The sequence below is a fragment of the Antechinus flavipes genome, chromosome 3 (genome assembly GCF_016432865.1).
Source record: "Antechinus flavipes isolate AdamAnt ecotype Samford, QLD, Australia chromosome 3, AdamAnt_v2, whole genome shotgun sequence".
NCBI classification, from domain to species: domain Eukaryota; kingdom Metazoa; phylum Chordata; class Mammalia; order Dasyuromorphia; family Dasyuridae; genus Antechinus; species Antechinus flavipes.
In genome coordinates this window covers 32,022,162-32,041,758 of record NC_067400.1, presented here as the reverse complement: position 1 = coordinate 32,041,758, position 19,597 = coordinate 32,022,162, and the positions used below count along the sequence as shown (strand labels likewise).

General features: G+C 34.5%; 1 protein-coding gene and 1 long non-coding RNA gene across 6 annotated transcripts in view; both read right to left on the bottom strand.

The window, feature by feature from the left end:
- NLGN1 (neuroligin 1) overlaps window positions 1-19,597 on the bottom strand; it is a 1,063,794-nt gene that overhangs the window by 339,161 nt on the left and 705,036 nt on the right. The gene's annotated exons all lie outside the window — the stretch shown is intronic.
- LOC127552884 (uncharacterized) lies at window positions 1,527-7,648 on the bottom strand. The gene is made up of 2 exons (XR_007951602.1): window positions 4,136-7,648; window positions 1,527-4,100 (listed from the first exon to the last, which is right to left on the bottom strand). It is a non-coding gene; the product is annotated as an uncharacterized LOC127552884 (long non-coding RNA).

The following is a 19,597-nucleotide window of genomic DNA, read 5'->3' as shown; positions in this document are numbered from 1 at the left end:
ATGCATCAAAGCAATTAGAAAGGGGCTTGGTTCTCAAGGTGTAGTCATTAGGTTTATTTTATTACACATTTCCAACCTATTAGAGGGTAACCAGGAAAAAAAAAAAAGACAACTACCAGTTTTCAAATATGAAGTTAACTCTTTGAATCCCACAGAGCAGAATGGTGTCCCAGGAGTCAAATGGTTCTCAGATAAAATCTAAGTCAAGACTCAGCTCCAGAATTCCTTGTCGATTTTAGAAAAACTGCTAAACTTCTCTGAACCTCAATTTCCTCATTTTACAATGAGGAGGTCACACTAGTTAGCCTCAAGGTCTTTGACAAATCTATTTCTTTGATCCTTTGACCCAGCTCAAGGCCTATAGCTCTCTAACTGACCTTGACAGCTATACTGCTATTTGCTAACAAATATAATTACACGCTTTTAAAATGTAGCCAGGTATGTCTAAATAAATAGACTCTTAAGTCGATGTGTATTGATATTTTTCTTATTTAAAAAGTTGGAAATGAGCCAATTCAGCTAACAGAGAAATTGACTTGCATCAATCTTGTCTGATATTGTTTCCTAGCAACATTTCCTCAAAATATTTTTTTGAATATTCCCTAAGGGTATTCAAGACACATTTTACACACAGAGCTGTAACTAGGAATTTTTGTGCCTGGGGCAACTGTTAAACAAATATTCTTGAGATGAGCAGCTTGAAACAATTCTCCAAACCAACCTATTTAAGAGAAAATCAATTCAGGGACTGGGCAGTTGGGCAGACACCCTATCTATATCAGCTGTGATGAAGACTCTGAGATATCATAAGGATTTTCAGAGACAGAGACTCTGGGTGGGGTGAGATGACATCTCATAATTTCCTATTTTAACTAATTATTTTTGCTAACTAGGTACTAAGCTGTATAGTGTTTCTATTACTAAAGCCTGAAAGTTCTCTCAGTAGCTAGGGTAAAGCCCCAGTTACCCCAACCTACTTATTACCTGTTTTGAACCATAATAATATAATCCCCTATATTCACTTCAAAACTGTTTTCAACTTATATGTAAATGTGTATATATGTGTGTGCATATATATGCATGTATACATAAATATACTCTTACATATACACACACATATAAATAAATATATGGGGGAGAAAGAATCAGAGACAGAGACAGAGATAGAAACATAGACACAAACACACAGATACACACACAAATGTATGTATACGCAAGTGTGCATGATCACAAAGAGTTATGTATTACCATACCTAGTTCTTCATGGCATACTACTCCAATTGATTAGTTTGGTCAATTTCCAATACTGTAGTAGCTGGGCAAATCCAATCTATATTGTTCTTATAGATTCAGAATATTGAAATCCCTTATTGTTCTCTAACTATGTGAAGGGTATTTAAATTTGTGGGTCTACATTAAGCCAAGATATTGAAGCAATGTCTAGCCTTTCTTTGTTCTTTTCTTTTCTTTCTTTCTTTCTTTCTTTCTTTCTTTCTTTTTTTTTTTTTTTTTTGCAATGGATATGATATGAAATACATTGGAAAAGAATCACTAACGTGTTTTTTTTTTTATCTTAAGTATAATAATAATGCATTTAAGACCTCTTGTATAAAGTCTGTTTTAGCATGTTAAAATGGAAATGAAATTGCAGCTGTCAAAGAAGAGGAAACAGACTATATTTCTATTTAATGCTGTTTTATATTAATGTACATTTCTCACCTAAAACACATTTAAACAACATTATAAAAGTCAAGAAATATTAATCCCAAAGTTGACAACAAAATTGAAGCATGGGTTAGTAGAAATGTCCTTATTGAACCTTTGCTTATAGTACCCAACTATATACCTAATGATGGGGAAAAAAGGAGTTTCCTTGGCTTATGTAGATTCTCTTTTCTTCTCTTCTCTTCTCTTTCCTCTCCCCTCTTTCTCTTTTGCCCCTCTATATGTATGTGCATCTATTTACACATATATGAATAGTATATATACATATAGTTTGTGTGTATGTATGCAAAAGAAAGTGATTTCTTGATTTATGCCATTTAAAAAAATTATTTAGACAGGATGGCCATGGTGATAGAGAACACACAATGGGCAATCTGGTTGCAAGATATCTTCTGCCCCTCATTTACTTGACACTTTCATTACTCATCATTTATAGCCAGGATGCTGAAGAAATCAAAAGTGCCAGGTTTTTTTTTATTTGTTTGTTTGTATACATCCTGGAAAGAATCTTTGACAATCCACCAAGAGGGTCAGCAAGGTAGATGGGCTTTCAGATATTTTTTGTCCAAACATTACTTAAATAAAAGAAAACAAACAGAATAACATATAAAGAAACTCAAATGCCCAGGAATCATTTGCCCTTCATGACGGGTGATATGTTGAAAAGCCATTTAGCCAGTAAAAATAGTAATTCCCATAGGGTATCTAACCCCAGCCTAGCTGCTCTGAGAATTATGGACTGATTCCAAGCAGAATACACACAACCTTTGATTTGGAGGATTTTTAGTAGGATCATCCAACCCAACCCCCTCATTTGAAGAATAAGAGAATAGAAGCCTGTAAACTTGAGAAGACTGACTCAAGGTCACAGAATTCATCCATGGCAAAGGGGAGATTTCACTATGGTTTCTCTGATTCGAAACCCACTATTCCTTTAATGCTACCTTGACTTGTAAAAATCATGGTTTTTCAAGAACCCAGAATATTTTCACTGTTTTCAAAAATTGAAACTGAAGTCCTGAAAATAAAATTCTTAAATGGCTCAAGAATATAGAGAAAAATGTATGCTTTGTAAACACATTGTATGCTGTACCTTAACACAGATTTTTGATGGTTCAGAATAGCAAAAGTCCAATGTTAGGAAATACAAAACTTGTATACAACTTGCATGTCCTAAGCCAGAGATGAAGAACCTCTAGCCTACATCCTTATAAGGACTGCAAAATTATTTGCATAAAAAATGCAATGAGCTAAAAGCTAGATTAGAACAATCTCCCACTACTTGAATTCTGTAAACTGATAATTTTGTATAGCAGTCTAGTGATGTCATAAATAACCAAATGATTCATGGTGCATAAAAAAGGTTTCCCATCCCTGTCCTAAGCCAATAATGACTATACATCATTGGCTATAATGAAGTAGCAATAACATGTTGCTGCTGCTCATTGCTAACATGCATAAAACATTTTAAAGCCTGCAAAGAACTTTACCATATGACCTCATTTGATTGACATAGCATCCTTGTAAGACAGGCATTATTATCCCCATTTTAAGGAGAAGGAATCTAAGATTGAAAAATATTGTGACTTGCCCAAAGACAGGGACCGAGAAATTGTCTGATTTGGGGTATAAAATTAGGTCTTTCTAACTCCATGTCTGATTTTCTATCCACTGAACTACCTATCCAGCTAACTCCTAGCTCATATAATACAGAAATTCTAAAATAATATATAAATAAAATATAGTATGTGATTATACTATACAGATAGAAGCTGTTGGAGTAGATATTCTTAGCTGGATGTGTCAATCATTTTTCTTATTTTGAGAATTTTCTATTGGGGCTAAGCATTTGTTTCTATTGGGTTTTCAGGAAAGAGAAATAAAGTGCTTGGAAAATTGGGATGAAGTTTTTGTACAAACAAAACTAATGCTGACAAGATCAGAAGAGAAACAATAAATTGGGAAAACATTTTTATATTTAAGGGTTTGGATAAAGGCCACATTTCTAAAATATATAGAGAATTGACTCAAATTTATAAGAATTCAAGCCATTCTCCAGTTGATAAATGGTCAAAGAATATGAACAGAGGATGAGGAAGTCAAAACTATTTCTAATCATATGAGAAGGTGCACTAAAGCACTATTGATCAGAGAAATGCAAATTAAGACAACTCTGAGATACTACTACACACTTCTCAGATTGTCTAAGATGACAGGAGAAGACATGAACAAATGTTGGAGGGAATGTGGGAAAAATGGGACATCAATACATTGTTGGTGGAACAGATCCAGCCATTCTGGAGAGCAATTTGGAACTATGCTCAAAAAATTATCAAACTGTGCATACCCTTTGACCGGCAGTGTTTCTATTGGACCTATATCCCAAAGAGATCTTAAGTTTCTATTGGACCTATATCCCAAAGAGATCTTAAAGAAAGGAAAGGGACCCACATGTGCAAAAAATGTTTGTGGCAGACCTCTTTGTAGTGGCAAGAAACTGGAAACTGAATGGATGCACATCAGTTGGAGAATGGCTGAATAATTTATTTTACATGAATGTTATAGAATATTACTGTTCTATAAGAAACAATCAGGAGGATGATTTTAGAGAGGGCTGGGGAGAGGTATATGAACTGATGCTAAGTGAAATGAGAAGAACCAGGAGACCATTGTACAAAGCAACATCAATATTATATGATGATCAATTCTGATGAAAATGACTCTTTTCATCAATGAAATAATTGATACCAGTTCCAAAGATCCTGTGATGAAGAGGGCCATCTATACCCAGATAGAGGACTGTGGGAACTGACTGTGGATCATAACATAACTTTCTCGCTCTTTTTTGTTGTTGTTTACTTGCTTTTAGTTTTCTTCCTCATCTTTTTTCCTTTTTGATCTGATTTTTCTTGTGCAGCAAGAGAATTACATAAATATGTTTATACATATTGGATTTAACATCTATTTTAACATGTATAACATATATTGGATTGCTTGCCATCTAAGAGAGGGGGTGGAGGGAAGAAGGGGAAAATATGAAACACAAGGCTATGTAAAGGCCAATGTTGAAAAATCATCAGTGCATATGTTTTGAAAATAAAAAAAGCTTTAAAAAAAAGAAAATAAAATTGGGATAAAAAGGTTGATGAAGCATTTGGCAGCTCAAGAACATGAGCCCAGACTAAAAGCCAAGATAGATATCAGCACTGATGGAGGATGGTAGGGATGGATTAATGTTCTTAACAGGAGCTGCAAGAGTAGTAAGGGGGACAAAACAGGGATTGATGCAAGGATTAGATTATCATATACTTCCAAAAGGAGTTAGAATCAGTGAAGATTTTTAAGAAAGGAATGTTTTCAAAAAGAATGAAAGAATATATTGGATGCAAAACTGGGGGGAAAAGAATGAAAATGTAGGGCAATCAATGAATTGGGAATATTAGTGTTATTTTAGTATTTGTTAGTGTTTGTTGAGAAGAGACATGGTGAAAACTTGGTTTAGAAGACAAAAACTCATGGCCTACCTGTGTGAACTGGGACAATTTATTTAATATCTGAAAAGAGAGTATCCATCTAATTCTGTAAGATTTTACTCATCATCTCTCTAACTTGGAAAACCAAAATACCTTTCCCAGAACTCTAAACATATTATTTGTTCTGTGATTTCAGCTGTATCTGACTCTTTGTGATCATATTTTGGTTCTTCACAAAGATACTGGAATTGTTTTCCATTTTCTTCTTCAGCTCATTTTATAGATTAGGAAATTGAAGGAAATAGGATTAAGTGACTTGGCCAGGGGTCACAGAGCCAGTAAATGTCTGAGGACAGATTTGAACTCAGGAAAATAAGTCTTCTTTACTTCAGGTCCAGCACTCAGCTAAATGTATATATGTATAATCTCTTATTTTGGTGTAAACTCCTTGGGGACAGGGATTGTCTTCATTTTTTGTGTTTTCAACCAAAGTGTTCACCTTATTTTAAATTGTGTCTCCCTTTTCTTTTCAACGTCCTTGAAGAAAGTGTTTATATTTACTCCTTCAGCCTTTGCTTTATCACTCAACTGAAACTTTTTTCTCCAAAGTTAATCCAATCCTCTTACTTGCTATATCTGAGAGTCTTTTTTCAGGTCTCATCCTTCTTGACTTCTCTGTTGCATGTGACATTGATGACCATTCTCCTTTCCTGAGAAATGTCTCCTGTCAGGGATTTCCAACATTTTCTGGTTCATTTCCCACTATCAATCTTCTTTACTGGTTATGTATTACATTACGACTTTTAATTGTGGATCTTCCCCATGGTTCTGTGCTGGGCTCTTCTCTTTTCTTTTTATTTATTCTCTTCCTTGGTAATCTCATCAACCCCAATGGACTGACTCTATACAGATAACTTACTGATATATGTCTTTATATCTCTACATATTTATTTATGTATACTCATATACATACCAGGCAGTGTGCTATGTGCTTGACAAATGGCATTTCATTTGAACCTCACAACAACCCTGTGAAGTAGATGCTGTTATTCTTATTTTTCCTTTGAGGAAACTAAGGTGACAGAGGTTGAGTGACTCAACCAGGCTCATATATCTATGAACTTGTCTGAGACTAGATTTGAATTACTGATTTTCATGGAAACAATAAACATGAACTTGAATGGACTTTGAGACATAGTAGGGGACAAAAGGGCCTTGTGTCATGAAGTGTTGGATATAACTAGATAACTGAGCAAGAAACTTACCGACTCTGGATTTATCACTTTACCCACTGTATTACAGAGATGCCTCTGGACATGATCTCAATGGTAAGTTTTGCTTATTTCTTTTTGTTTCTGAAGTGGACAACTTTTTTTTTTTTTTTTAAATTCAAAGTAAAGCAGATAATCATTTGGTGAAGTGAGCAAAGGGCTGGACTTGGAATTATAGTTGTGTGACCATTAAACCTCACTAGGATTAAACTAAATTCTGTGACCATAGAATATACAACCTTCTTTGTACTTCAGTTTTCTCATCTGTAAATTCAGGACAATAGTCTTTCTAGTGCTGACCTCATAAGGATTTCATGAGGGGCAGATGAAATGAGATCTGTAAAATGCTCTGTATACTTTGAAGCACTACGTAAATGTCAGTTGTTATTTCTTTTTATATAAACAATCTGATCCATGGAATGTTTCATAATAATATTCACACCAGCTCATAATGACTTGGATCTGTGTAGTTTATATACTTTTCACATAGAATATGTCCTCCTTTTCTCATAGCAAATTTTGTTGTTGGATAAGTATTAATTTGCTGATTTTATAACTGAGGTACCTGAGAATGAGAGAGATTAGGTGGCTTGTTCAGGGACAAATGGATCTCATTTTCAAGCTTAAAGAGGCCTTGGAGCTCTTTAGTCTATACTCCTAATTTTAACATGATGAGCCTGAGGCTCAAAGTAGTTAACAAAGAAAGCATCCTCGAACATTTTCAATTTGAAGGTATTTTGTGGATTGAAATCCATGTAGGCTAAGAAAAAGATCCCCCATTTTTTGTTGCCATACACCATTAGATTGCCCTGGCTTCCATCAATTTCCAGCTGACAGATGCTACAATCCAAAGCCCGATATCATTTTTGGAGGATGAGGGTCTTCTTTGAGTATAAAAGACAACCATAGGCCTCTTTTTGCCTACTGTGCTGGTGATCACTCCATTTTAACTAGAGCATTGTGGCTTGGCTACCCCATTGCTATCCATCTGCCACAAACATCCACTCCAGTGAGGTAACATTCTGGTGGCTTTGGCTTCTGAATTAATGGAATCACTGAGCTTATAAAACCCTGCTGACACCAGTCAGACCATTCTATTGAATCTTGAGTAAGGCTAAAAAGCAATGGTGATGGAAATATCCTAGAACCCTGTGATCATTGTAGCCAGGTCCTCTTTTCAAACACACAGAAGCTTAGCTCTGATAATTATTATTATTGATTCCTAAGAACCTTTCAAATAATCAAATAATTACAGAAATTTACATTTGAAAGGGACCCCAAAAGCCAATTTGTCCAACTCATATCAGATAGGAATCTGTTCTAAAATATCCTCACTAAATGGCTATGTAGACTTTGGATGAAGGTCTCGAATAATAGGAAATCAATCTAACTATTCATCTATCAATCATCAGAAGCATTTATTAAATATTAAATACATAAAATATAACATATTGTGATGGATAGAGAAAGAAGAAAACATGCATTGATTGAGCGCTTCCTGTGCCATTTTAAATTGCTTATAAATGTAATCTTATTTGATACTCACAACATCTCTGATAAGTAAATGTTATCATTATCCCCATTTTATAGTTGAGGAAAGTGGGTCATAGTTTAAATAACATACCCAGCATCACACATCTAGTAAATGCCCATTTTAGATTTTGAACTCAGAGCTTCTTGCTTCAAGACCAAATGCTCTATCTGCTGTGTCAATTAGTTGTGTCATCAATATAGAGATGGTCTCAAAATCAAAAGAGGAAACTAGGTGGCACAGTTTAAAGAGTGCTAGAGTTGAAATAAGGAAAACTTATCTTTCTGAATTCAAACCAAGCCTCAGACATTTACTAGTTACATGTCCCTAGGCAGGTCAATTAACTTGGTTTATCTCAGCTTCCTCATGTGCAAATGAAGTGGTGAAGGAAATTGGAAACTACTACAATATCTTTGCCAAAAAACAAAAAACAAATGGAGTCACAACACAAAAATTATTGAAATGACTCAAAAACCATATCAACAAAGGTAGAAAGATCTAGTTACATATTTTGACTTGGCATATATTGGCTATGTGGTTCAGAACAATTCACTTATCCCTTCAAAAATAACTTGTTTAGCAGCTCCTGATCTGAATTTTTAATAAGACACTCTCTACAGAGGTAAAATAACAAATCTACAAAAATATTATTATTAATAGAAATAACAGCATATGCTCTAATGTACCACTTCATTTTTGTCATTCGTCATTCTCAAATTGTTCTATCCAATTTCAATGACACAAAATAAAATCCTATCATAAGGAATAATGTCACCAAAGGTCCTTTGAGAATCTTCAAAAGTATCAAATAGGTTAGTCCACAGTTATTCACTTTGCCAAAAGTTTCCTTAATGTTTGTGGAGCTGAATTTGCTCCCTGCAATATACATTCAATAAGTCAATAATTCTTCAATAAACCCACATATACTGAATAATAATCCAATCAACCCACATATATTAAATGTTAAAAGCACATTATGGTCCAGAGATTGTGCTAGATACTGGTGACACAAAAGGAATGAAATAATCTTCATTTGCAAAGACCTATGGTCTATTGAGGGGAGATGGCATATACACATAATCACAGCATAAAGAACTGTCATTTATTAAGGTAGTGCAATTTCATTCATATAAGGAATCTCCAAGGGAGGGGACTCCTTCCAACAATACATAATGCAATTTCTTTGCAATTTATAATCTCAGGTAGTTGTGTAGTTTACTGAGAGAAATTACAGAAATCTTATCCTTAAGAAGCATCATTATTGATCACTGCAAATTATTCAATAAAGTGGTAGACTTTATCTACCAAGTAACTGCTATTTGAAAAAAGAAAAAAAAAGAAAGAAAGAAAGAAAGAAAAAAGAAAGAAAGAAAGAAAGAAAGATCTATCAACTATCTAGAAACACATAATAAAATAGCTAAAAGGTCCCACTATACTTAAGGATTAACTAGATGCTTTAGCAGTGAATAGAATGACAGGTGTGAAATCAGGAAGATGCATCTCCCTCAGTTCAAAACTGATCTCAGAAACTTCCTAGTCCTGTGACCCTGGGTATGTCACTTGACCCTGTTTGCTTCAATCTGCTCATTTATAAAATGAGCTAAAAAAGGAAACAGTAAGCCACTTCAGTATCTTTGCAAAGAAAAAACAAAACTGGGTCATAAAGAGTCAGACATGAATGCAAAACGGCCGAAAAACACCATCAATTCACTATACTTTATAAAATAACTGGCATTATCAGGCACATAACTTACAAGATAGTTCTGTAATTTAATTAAGTCCCTCACGTTTAGTTTTAAAGAAACATTATAAACGTTATATACATTTTTAAGTGAAAAAAAATATTTATTGTTACCTGCCATTTTTTATAAAACAATGGAAATTATTTTCTTAGCTTTTAAAATGATTATCATTTTATTCATCACAAAGAAATATTTTTTAATTTTAAAAATAGAAGCAATTAAAAACCTAAGAAATTGCATTTGATTTTAATTATTTTAGACCTCAAATTACTATTCTCCAAATATTTTTAAAGTTGAAGTTATTTATTTATTTAAGAAATCGGCTTACTATAGGTAATCTATTACATAAAGAAAGTGTTTAAGAAATATAATAGTTAATAGGATATTTGTTTTTGTAAACAAATCTATGGGACAACCATTTGTTCCCCTTTTTTTGTTTTTTGTCATCATATTGTCAGCTCATATGGATGTTGCTGGCAGAGGGCCTTTTGTTTTCATTCTTGGATCTTACTTAATACTTTTGTCAACTTTGCTCAGTCCTAAATGACTATCAGTTTCTTTGATAAATCCAATGGTTTCTATTTCATAGAACAATTGCTTCTTATAGTGTTGTGCCACAGTTCCCTTTTATTGTCCTGACTCAGTTTCCCTAAATTGTCCTGCTTCAGTTTTCCTGAATTGTTCTGCCTCAGTTCCTAATTGTTCTGCTCAATCCTGCGATACCACCCCTCCCTCCTAATCATGATGATCCAGATAAGGAGAAAGATCTTCTATCTTAAACATCATCAGAATGTTGGGTGTCTTTCCCCATCCCAACTTATCAGAATGTCTCTCCCCATTCTGTCATCCCAATTTATCAGACTGTCCCGTGCCTCCCCCCACCCTGTCAGAAATGAATTGATAGTCCAGTTCTCTGACTCCATCCCTGCCTTGATCTACCCCTGTAGCAGAGCCACCTGCAAATATATGTCACTGAGAACGCACATTGGTTGCTGGATGCTTTAGATATCATCCCTGGGGGCAGCATGTCCCCACACAATCTCTCCATTTCAAGTAAAATATTAAAAACTCTCTAATCTCTATCTTGACTCAATTTTTCCAGCATTACAATAGTAGTATTATTTAGGAAAAAATTCTGAAAATTTTAAATTGTTTATCATACAGTTTGAGGACATCTTCCAATCTGCCTTTTCCTTTTTAATGAATGTTTATATGTCTAGTCCTAATACTAGAATTCTTAGAGTTATGCTTACTCTTCAATGTAAGAAAATTGGGAAATAAAAAAAAATTAATTTAAAATATTTCTATGGACATGACCACCTTTTTTCATAGCAGATGATGATGATAATACATAGTACTTTAAGGTTTGAAAAACACTTTAGGTACCTTATAATATTTGAATCTTCCATCTCTTTGAGATTTGTGAAATTACCATCTCTATTTATAGATAAGTCTGAATACTTGCTCATGGTCACACTAACAACATATTGACCAGGAAGGATTCAAATTCAGTCTTCCTAAGTAAAAATTCAATACTCTATCCATGCTGAAATGGTTCCTTGACAATAGTCCACTTTCTTCTAATTCAGTTTTATTTTTTAAATTCTCATTAGTAATTACAAAAAAAAAAAAGGCACTCCCCCAAATTTTTAAAAATGAAAAAGATCCTACATAAAATAAAACACTCATTTGCAATTCATTAAAAATTGTTTGTTCACTTTAAGAAGATAGTATCAAAAATATTCAGTCCGTAATTGTCATGATTTTTCACTGAAGCCTTTTGGGGAAATCTAGGTAAATCCCTATATACACATAGTTGCTTCCAAGTTCATTTGAATTATTTTGGGCTCCCTGGCCATTATATCAATACCAAATGCTAAACTAAGCAAATTAAGCAATCCTTGTTAAATATCTATACCAGTGCCCTTCATGAAGATTTTAACAGGGCCACATTCAAGGGTATTGAAGAATAGCAAAGGTCACTGGGGCATTGGCTTGAAGACTTTTGGGGAATCTGCTTCTGAGGTGCAGGTGATTGTCAAACTGCTGAATAAACAGTAGATGGAATTGAAAGTCAACATTTTATTAAGGATGAGTCTCATTTAAGAAATCATTTTTAAAATTTGTACTTTCCATTTTTTTTCCCCCTACCCATCCATACATCAGATTTCTCTTAACTAAATCACAACATGGTTTAGCTATAATACTTTGTCAAAATTTCTGTTGAGGAGTATTGATACTTGACCCTCCAATTAATATTGGATAGACAGGAAAAGGCATGGTCTAAGGATGATTTCTCACTCCAGAGAAAAAGCATTATCAATAATAGTACTAATTAGCATTTTTATAGCACATTAAAGACCTTATGGTTCTTGAAGGGACATTAGCACATTTGAACCTCATCTCAGAACAACTTTAGGAGGTAGGTGCTACAGACACTAAGTTTAAATGTAGAAATGAGTTTCAGAAAAATGAAGTCACTTATCCATGGTTTCACAGTGAGTAAGTGTCAGAGACTAGATTAGATTTAGCACATGGCAAAATATGACTTCAATAAATATCTGTTGATCAACTATAAGATAAATACGAAGTATACTTCTCCAGTTTACCAACTGTCCCATAAATAGTGCTCAGAAGCCAGACATACAGAGAGGTAACAGATCTATCTGGCTTGGAAAAAAGAAAAAGGTGTTGTCTGTTGTCTTTTTAGATAGGGTTAAAACCCAAGGGTTAAAGAGGTGGGTCTGTAAGAGGAATTATTTTTAACAAATTAAATTAAGTTCTTTCTATTCAACACAACTGAAGGCAAAGAACTTGTGGGATTAGACATATCCAGAGACACAAAACGATGATGGGATGATTGATTTTGACTTGAAAGACCCTCAGAGGCCATCAAATTCTACCACCCCTTTTTACATCTGTGGAAACTGAGGTCCACAGAGGTGAATTAACTTGCCTAGGGTATACACATATTGAATGTTAGAGATGAGATAAGAACCAAAGCCGGCATTCTTTCTAAGCAAATTAGCTACTTTTCAACTCTTCTCTAGCACTTTACTTTTAAATTTTAAATCAACTTAGTAAGAGTACCCTAGAGAAACACAGGTACAGGGATAGAAAGACAGCTCATGAATAAGGTAATGAGTAATATAATTCTTTCAGGTTCCAAAGAAGTCACAGCCACCAGAAATAGCCTAAGGGCTCCTGAAGGCCCACAGGCCATAGTCTCTATAATATTACAGTTGGAGATTAGAAATAAGAGTAATAATCATCATCATTACTTAAGGGACAAAGTCCCTTTCCTAGTGGATTCCTTGCATTTTAGTATGTAGGAAAGAAACGTGGAGTTTGTTTCAGAAAATAACTATCACGGTGACACTATGGAAAAGAATATGAGAGTAACTGTTTATCTTTTAAAGGATATTGTTCTGTCATTTCATGTGTAGCCAACTTTTCTGTCTTGGGAGTAAGAGCATGTCTAACGGTCTGCTGGGATATGAATAAAAATAAAGCAATGGGATGATCAATGCTTACCTGAAACATAGAACAGACTAATCAGAAGAGAAGGACTTCAAAGGGATGATCTTGAAAGATCAATCATTACCACTAAACCCAGATTCCATTTAATTTTTTTTTTCAGATAGTAAAAGTAAGATTCCTAAAAATTCATAGAACCATACATCTAGCGCTGGAAGGGACCTTAGGAAGCTTTATATAGACATAGAGTTAGGTTTGAAATTGACTTTAGAGATCATCTAGACTCAAATTTCATGTGCAATGAAGGGTAAGTAGATTTTATAGGCTGTCCTGGGAATCTAAGTGACATTTATAAATATATTCCAAATTTCAGAAGAAATATATACATGAAATTTGAGAAGAAAACTTTTCAGGCTGTATCAGATCATAGTGTAATGGGCATTGCAAAGTGTGACCACCTTTTTGTTGTATTATTATATTTGATTTTATAATGAACTTAAACAATAGGAAAAATGGATTATATACACATAGATATATATGTAGGTACATGACAGAGCAGAATATGAGGATTATATATGAAATTGCAGATGTATATTAAATATAGTTTGCTAGTCATTTAAAATATGTAATATATTTAGTAAGTAACTGTCAAAGGTGCCATGCTTGTCTATACTTGCTTCTTCTGTATTCTCTAGTTTAAACAAGGATTCTTCAATAATATTTTTAAAGCATTTTTCCTTCCTTCCTTTTTTCCATTCTTTTTTATTTCCTTTTTTTCCTTCATCCATCCTTTACTTCCTTCATTTCCTCTTATTCTTTCTTTCTTTTCCTTCCTTCTTTATTTCCTCTTTCTTCCGTCTTTCCTCTTTTTTTTCCTTCCTTCCTTCCCTTCTCCTTTCCTCCACATGAATTCCTTTTTCTCCCCTTAAATCTTCTCTCTTATTGGAAAAAAAGTTCCTTCTAATAAATATTCCTAATCATGAAAGATAAATTCTTCTGTTAGTTGTATCTGAAAATGATTTATTTCTTGATCTGTATTTTATGTCCACTTTCAATATGTTCAATATTTCATTGAATGGTTAACAGATGCAAAAATATGAAATGAGTGCACCAGAATGGGAGCTCAGGTCCTCTGATCTTGAAACTGATGTTCTGCTCACTATGTCCCATTGCCCCTCATTGTCCTTGATGTCATTAACCAGCCCATTGCTCTATAAGGTATAATTTGCTTTTTAATATGTGATTAATACTATTAAATCAGGCCATAAAAAGACTCTGGGTTTCAAGAGTACATATAGATTGTCTAATAAAACAGAACTTAATTGCAAGATGCTAATTATTTGGAACAATGAATCCTATTTTGTTTTATTTTCACCAGTAGAGAGAGTGTATTCTTTTAAATAAAATTAGTCTTTTTAAAATTTTTTTTAATGGATGGGGACTTAGAAAATATAATCTTCACTCTATCATGGGTCCCCGTCCCACCATACTTTGAGTGTTTAAATGTTTTGATGAACTATAATAAAAATATTAATCAATAATCTTGCACATCATGAGATGACAGAATAAAAGCTGAGTGGACTAATTGTCTGTGTGTGTGTGTGAGAGAGAGAGAGAGAGAGAGAGAGAGAGAGAGAGAGAGAGAGAGAGACAGATAGATAGACAGACACAGAGACACTGAGAAAGAGGCACAGAGAGAGACAGAGACAGAGAGAAACAGAGACAGAAAGAGGGAGAGGGAGAATGAACTAGGGTGGACATCATTTAACTTCTCTGTTGTTCATTTTCCTTCTCTGTATAATAGACATAGTAATTCTTGTACTACTCAGATAAAATGATCTTCTTAAGCCATAAAGCACTGCATAACTGGCAGCTATCTTTGTCATCATTATTCTGTTTGAGGAAACAGAATCCCAGATTTGCTTAATATTTCACACAGTAGCTTACAGCTAATAACAATATCTTGACAAGACCCCAGGTCCAGGGACTCCCTGTGATTATTTCCAATATAGCTCAGATATTAGGGACTGACTAGCTTTACAAGTTAAAAGATTCATTCATGGGCTAGCAGCACATATTGTTGTGTCCTGCTTTCTAGAGCCCACAAGTTGTGGTGACAAAATGTACCGTTGCTTTCTAGAGTCCTCATGCTGGGATGATTAAAATATCCTGCTTTCTAGAGCCCCTAAGCTGGGGTGATAAAACACACCATGCTTTCTAGAACCCTCACCCCAGGGTGATTAAAGGATACCTTCCTAGTGAAGAAATGATGAAGCAGGATCCTCGAGGATGGTGGGAGGATGGTGGAAAAATTGTGGGAAAATGGTGGAAAAATGGAGTCTGTTTATTTCAAGGGCTTTCCCCTTTTTATAATGTAACAAAAACAACACTGCTCAGGTGGGACCACATAAACAACTTGATATTGTACGTAGATTGCCACCTAGTATCACTCTTCCACCTGGTATCGCTCTGCTTCAATCTTAACACAGGTTATCACTGGCCCCTGACTTCTCAGGAAGGCTGACAGCCCTTAGGGAAGATGAGGAGCCGATCAGACATTGTTAGAAGGTTCCCTCTGGGCTGAAGGATCTTAATACTTTACCCAGAGTTCCCCCACTGCCTGTGATCCTCTACAACATATAGCCACTCTCTCCATAGTCTAGGAAATTCTGGTTCACCTAATGTTCTCTTCTCTTTCCTTCTTCCTTTCTCCCTTGCAAATTAACTCAATTAATTAAGGCCAAGTTAATGACCAATGTTTTAATTTCAATTCTAATTGTTCATAGCTCAGTATAGGTATTGTTTTTGAAACAGTGTTTCCCTTCATATAAAGCAAAATGTTTATATTGATGTCTAAACCTTTCCTTAGGTGCTGTGAATATTTTTAATAATGCTATTAACAATTCAATAAACATTAATTAAGCATTTATTGTGTACTAAACAAAGCCAAAGAGAAAACAAAGACAAAAACATTTTTTATAACTTTCTGACACCAAGTTTACATTTTATAGGAGAAAATAATGTATAACTATGAAAATAATAGTAGCTAATTGTTGACTTGATGGCTATTTCTATATCTGATATTTAGAGAGACACAGGAAAGAGAAGTTTTGAGGTATATCAATGAGACAGGAGCTGACCTTGGAGTTAGGAAGGCCTGTGTTTAAGACCTAATATTTTCTTAATGACTATGTGAGCAAAGGCAAGTGAATCTTTTAATACCCCCATTCAATGCTTTAAGACTATAAATTTCAGAAAAGTTTCTGGTCTGAATGTGTAGATGAAGTTTTCAGCTGGAGAGTTCATCACATCAAGGAAAGTTTATAACTGGACTAAACTTTCCACCTTTTACTTCCCCCACTTCCTCAAAAAAAAAAAAAAATCAGAAAAACCAGATTAACTTTATATTTGGTCAATATAAACATCCTGATTCAAATATCACATTCACAATATTTTTTCTCAGACCCACAAATCAAGAAACTACTGATTTATCCCATTTATGGCTCACAAAGAACAAGAACTCTACAGATTTATGAGGTGACTAGAGAGTCAATGCTCTCTTCCATTCCCCAACCCTGTCCAGCTGTGAAATTAGAGGACAATTGGACAGAGAGTTTTCTTTCTCAGGAGAAGCCAATGTAATCTGGAGAGCTGCATTAGAGAAGTGAAGTTCCTATTTGACCGCAGAGAAAAGACATTTAAATAATGATTTTCAGAGTTTGGAAAGTTTTCACATTAAAATTTGGTGTGCTGCACAGATATCCATTTTATGGAACAGTAGAAAAATAATAGTCTTTTGAAACAATCATGGGAGAAAAAAAACATTCTTAATGAGAAATAAATGCACACGAAAGTTGCCATTATATCTGAAAACATTCTGACATACAAATCTGTCTCTTTCTGAGAGAAACAAACATCTCCTTTGTTTAAATGTATGAAACATGTAGGCAAAATCCATGAAAATTAATCATTATGAACACTAAAAACAAACAAATGAAAAAAAGAAAGTGGTCCCCTGACAATTTTTGCCCTTCAAGAAGCCACTTAACACCCTGTAGATCATAAATTAAAAAGAAAAGTAGCAAAATCAAAGCTCATAATGGCCACACCATACTATTTTTGACAGCTTTAGCCTGCTTACATTTGGCACTTTTGAAAGGTTCAACCAACAAATTCCTATAGCTATTCCTGTGATATAATTCACAGTAAATGTCATATATAGTTGAGAGCTGAGATGCATACAATTATTTGCCTAATATCCTTACATAACTATAGCACACTACACATATGCAACCACATAAACAACTTGTTATTGTGTGCAGTGGTAAGAACGCTTTAGTAGAGCAGGTTGTCATGAAAGCCAAGATGTTTCCAGGGGTGATGGAGAGCTAAACCAGACATGTCAGCAGGTTCCCTTGATGGGCTAGAGGGTTTATATCTCACCCAGAGTTCCCCCACTATCTGTGACCCTCTACAAGGGAGATCCTCAGTTTCCCCTCCAGAGTTATCTGGGTCCAGTGGCAAGATATAGATTAAGAAGACTATGATCAAAAAGAGATGGTACTGGATGGAAGATTTTTTTTTTCCCCTGAGATAACTGTGATTAAGTGGCACACAGCTAGGAAGTGTTAAGTGTCTGAATCCAAATTTGAACTCAGGTCCTCCTGACTTCAGAACTGGTGCTTTATCCACTGTGCCACCTAGCTACCCCTGAAAGATCTTTTTCAAGCTAAGGTCTTCAACAGTTCTCAGTTAGACTGAGCCCACATTCATTCCATGATTAAAACTATTAAATCAATGTCTTCTGAGCACACTAAAAAAGTATGAGACTCTAAGAAACACGAATACTTGTTCTGGTTTTGTCAGAAACTTGATGTGGGACCCTAGACAAACCACACTACATTTCCACAACTAATGTTTCTCATTTTTGTCATGTTGGTTGGATTATTGATCCCAATGGCACTTTCTCTAAACTTGCAGGATGATTTCATGATTCTTTAATACAGATAGATATTACTCCTGTTTCTCAATTGGAAAACTCCCCTTATAAATGCATTATGTCTCCTTCTCAGAGATTTCTAGGTTCCTAGCATATAACTAATGTCATTTAGGTGGCTTTTCAGAATAACACAGCCAGTAGGCGTCAGAGGAAGGACTTGAACACCAAATTCCAGCTTCAAGCTGATTCCTTCTCCAAAATGCCAGACTTCTCTGAGACTTGATAATGTTTGCTTGGAAAGCACCTCAAACCTCTTTTCCTCTCGAAACTACTTTATAATTTTTTACTGACATCTATCCCACTTGTATTCTCATCCTCATCAACAGGAGAATTTAAATTCATTGAGCAGAGGGACTATTTATTTGTTTAGAATCCTCTACATCCAGTAGAGTACTTTGTACATTATAGGAACTTACAAATATTTGTTGAATTCAAATAATAAGCTGAACAAGAATCTCCTTTATCTCATACCCAATCATGGTCATCAAATATTTCACTGATGATTTCAATTGTGAAAGAACATCCTATCTCCAATACATTTTACTTATCAATATCTCTAATCCATAGGAAGCAGATTAATTGTTTGTTATTAATATCTTTCCAAAGAAACTCTTTAAAATAATGTATATTGCTTACCCTTCTGAATAAAATTGATGAATCCATTTTATGTTATTTGGGCTCTCACTGTCACATAATTTTATTTTTACCTCATTGAGCCTTAATCAGGCTATCTGTAGCAGCTATTCCAAACCTTCTCTCTCCTCAGGCATTCTGTGCCATTTCCCACTACTTTATCTTACAACAGAAGATTTTGCCTTCTGCTTTACTGAGACAATGGAAGTCATCATTTATGAATGCCCTCTTTATTCCTATTTCATAACTTAAATCAAACTTGCTTTATTCCTTCATGCTCTTCACCATGGACTCCACTCAGACCTTCTTTAAGCAAAGGTTAAATTTTCCCTCCTGTCTCCTGTGAGAAGTTCCTTACTCTGGCAGCCTCTTTATTATTTCTTGCTTTTTCATTTTTGATTTCTCCTTATCCACTGGCTCATTTTCATACCATCTTAAAAATGTCCAGATGTCCTTCAAACAAAAACAAAAACTCTTTGACCTAGTTCTGTCCTATTCTTAAGTCTATTATATATTTCCTCTTCCTTTTAAAACCAAACTCTTACAAAAGGTTCAATATACTTGATACAACTATTATATTATCTAGTACTTATTTCTCAATCTTGCAAACTTGTTGTGATCCTTTCATTCAAAGAAAACTTCTCTCCAAGATGTCCATGGTTTCTTAATAGCTCAAGTCCATGAAAACATCCTATAATCTTTTCTAAGTGCTCATTCCGTAAACTGAAGACTGAAACTCACACATA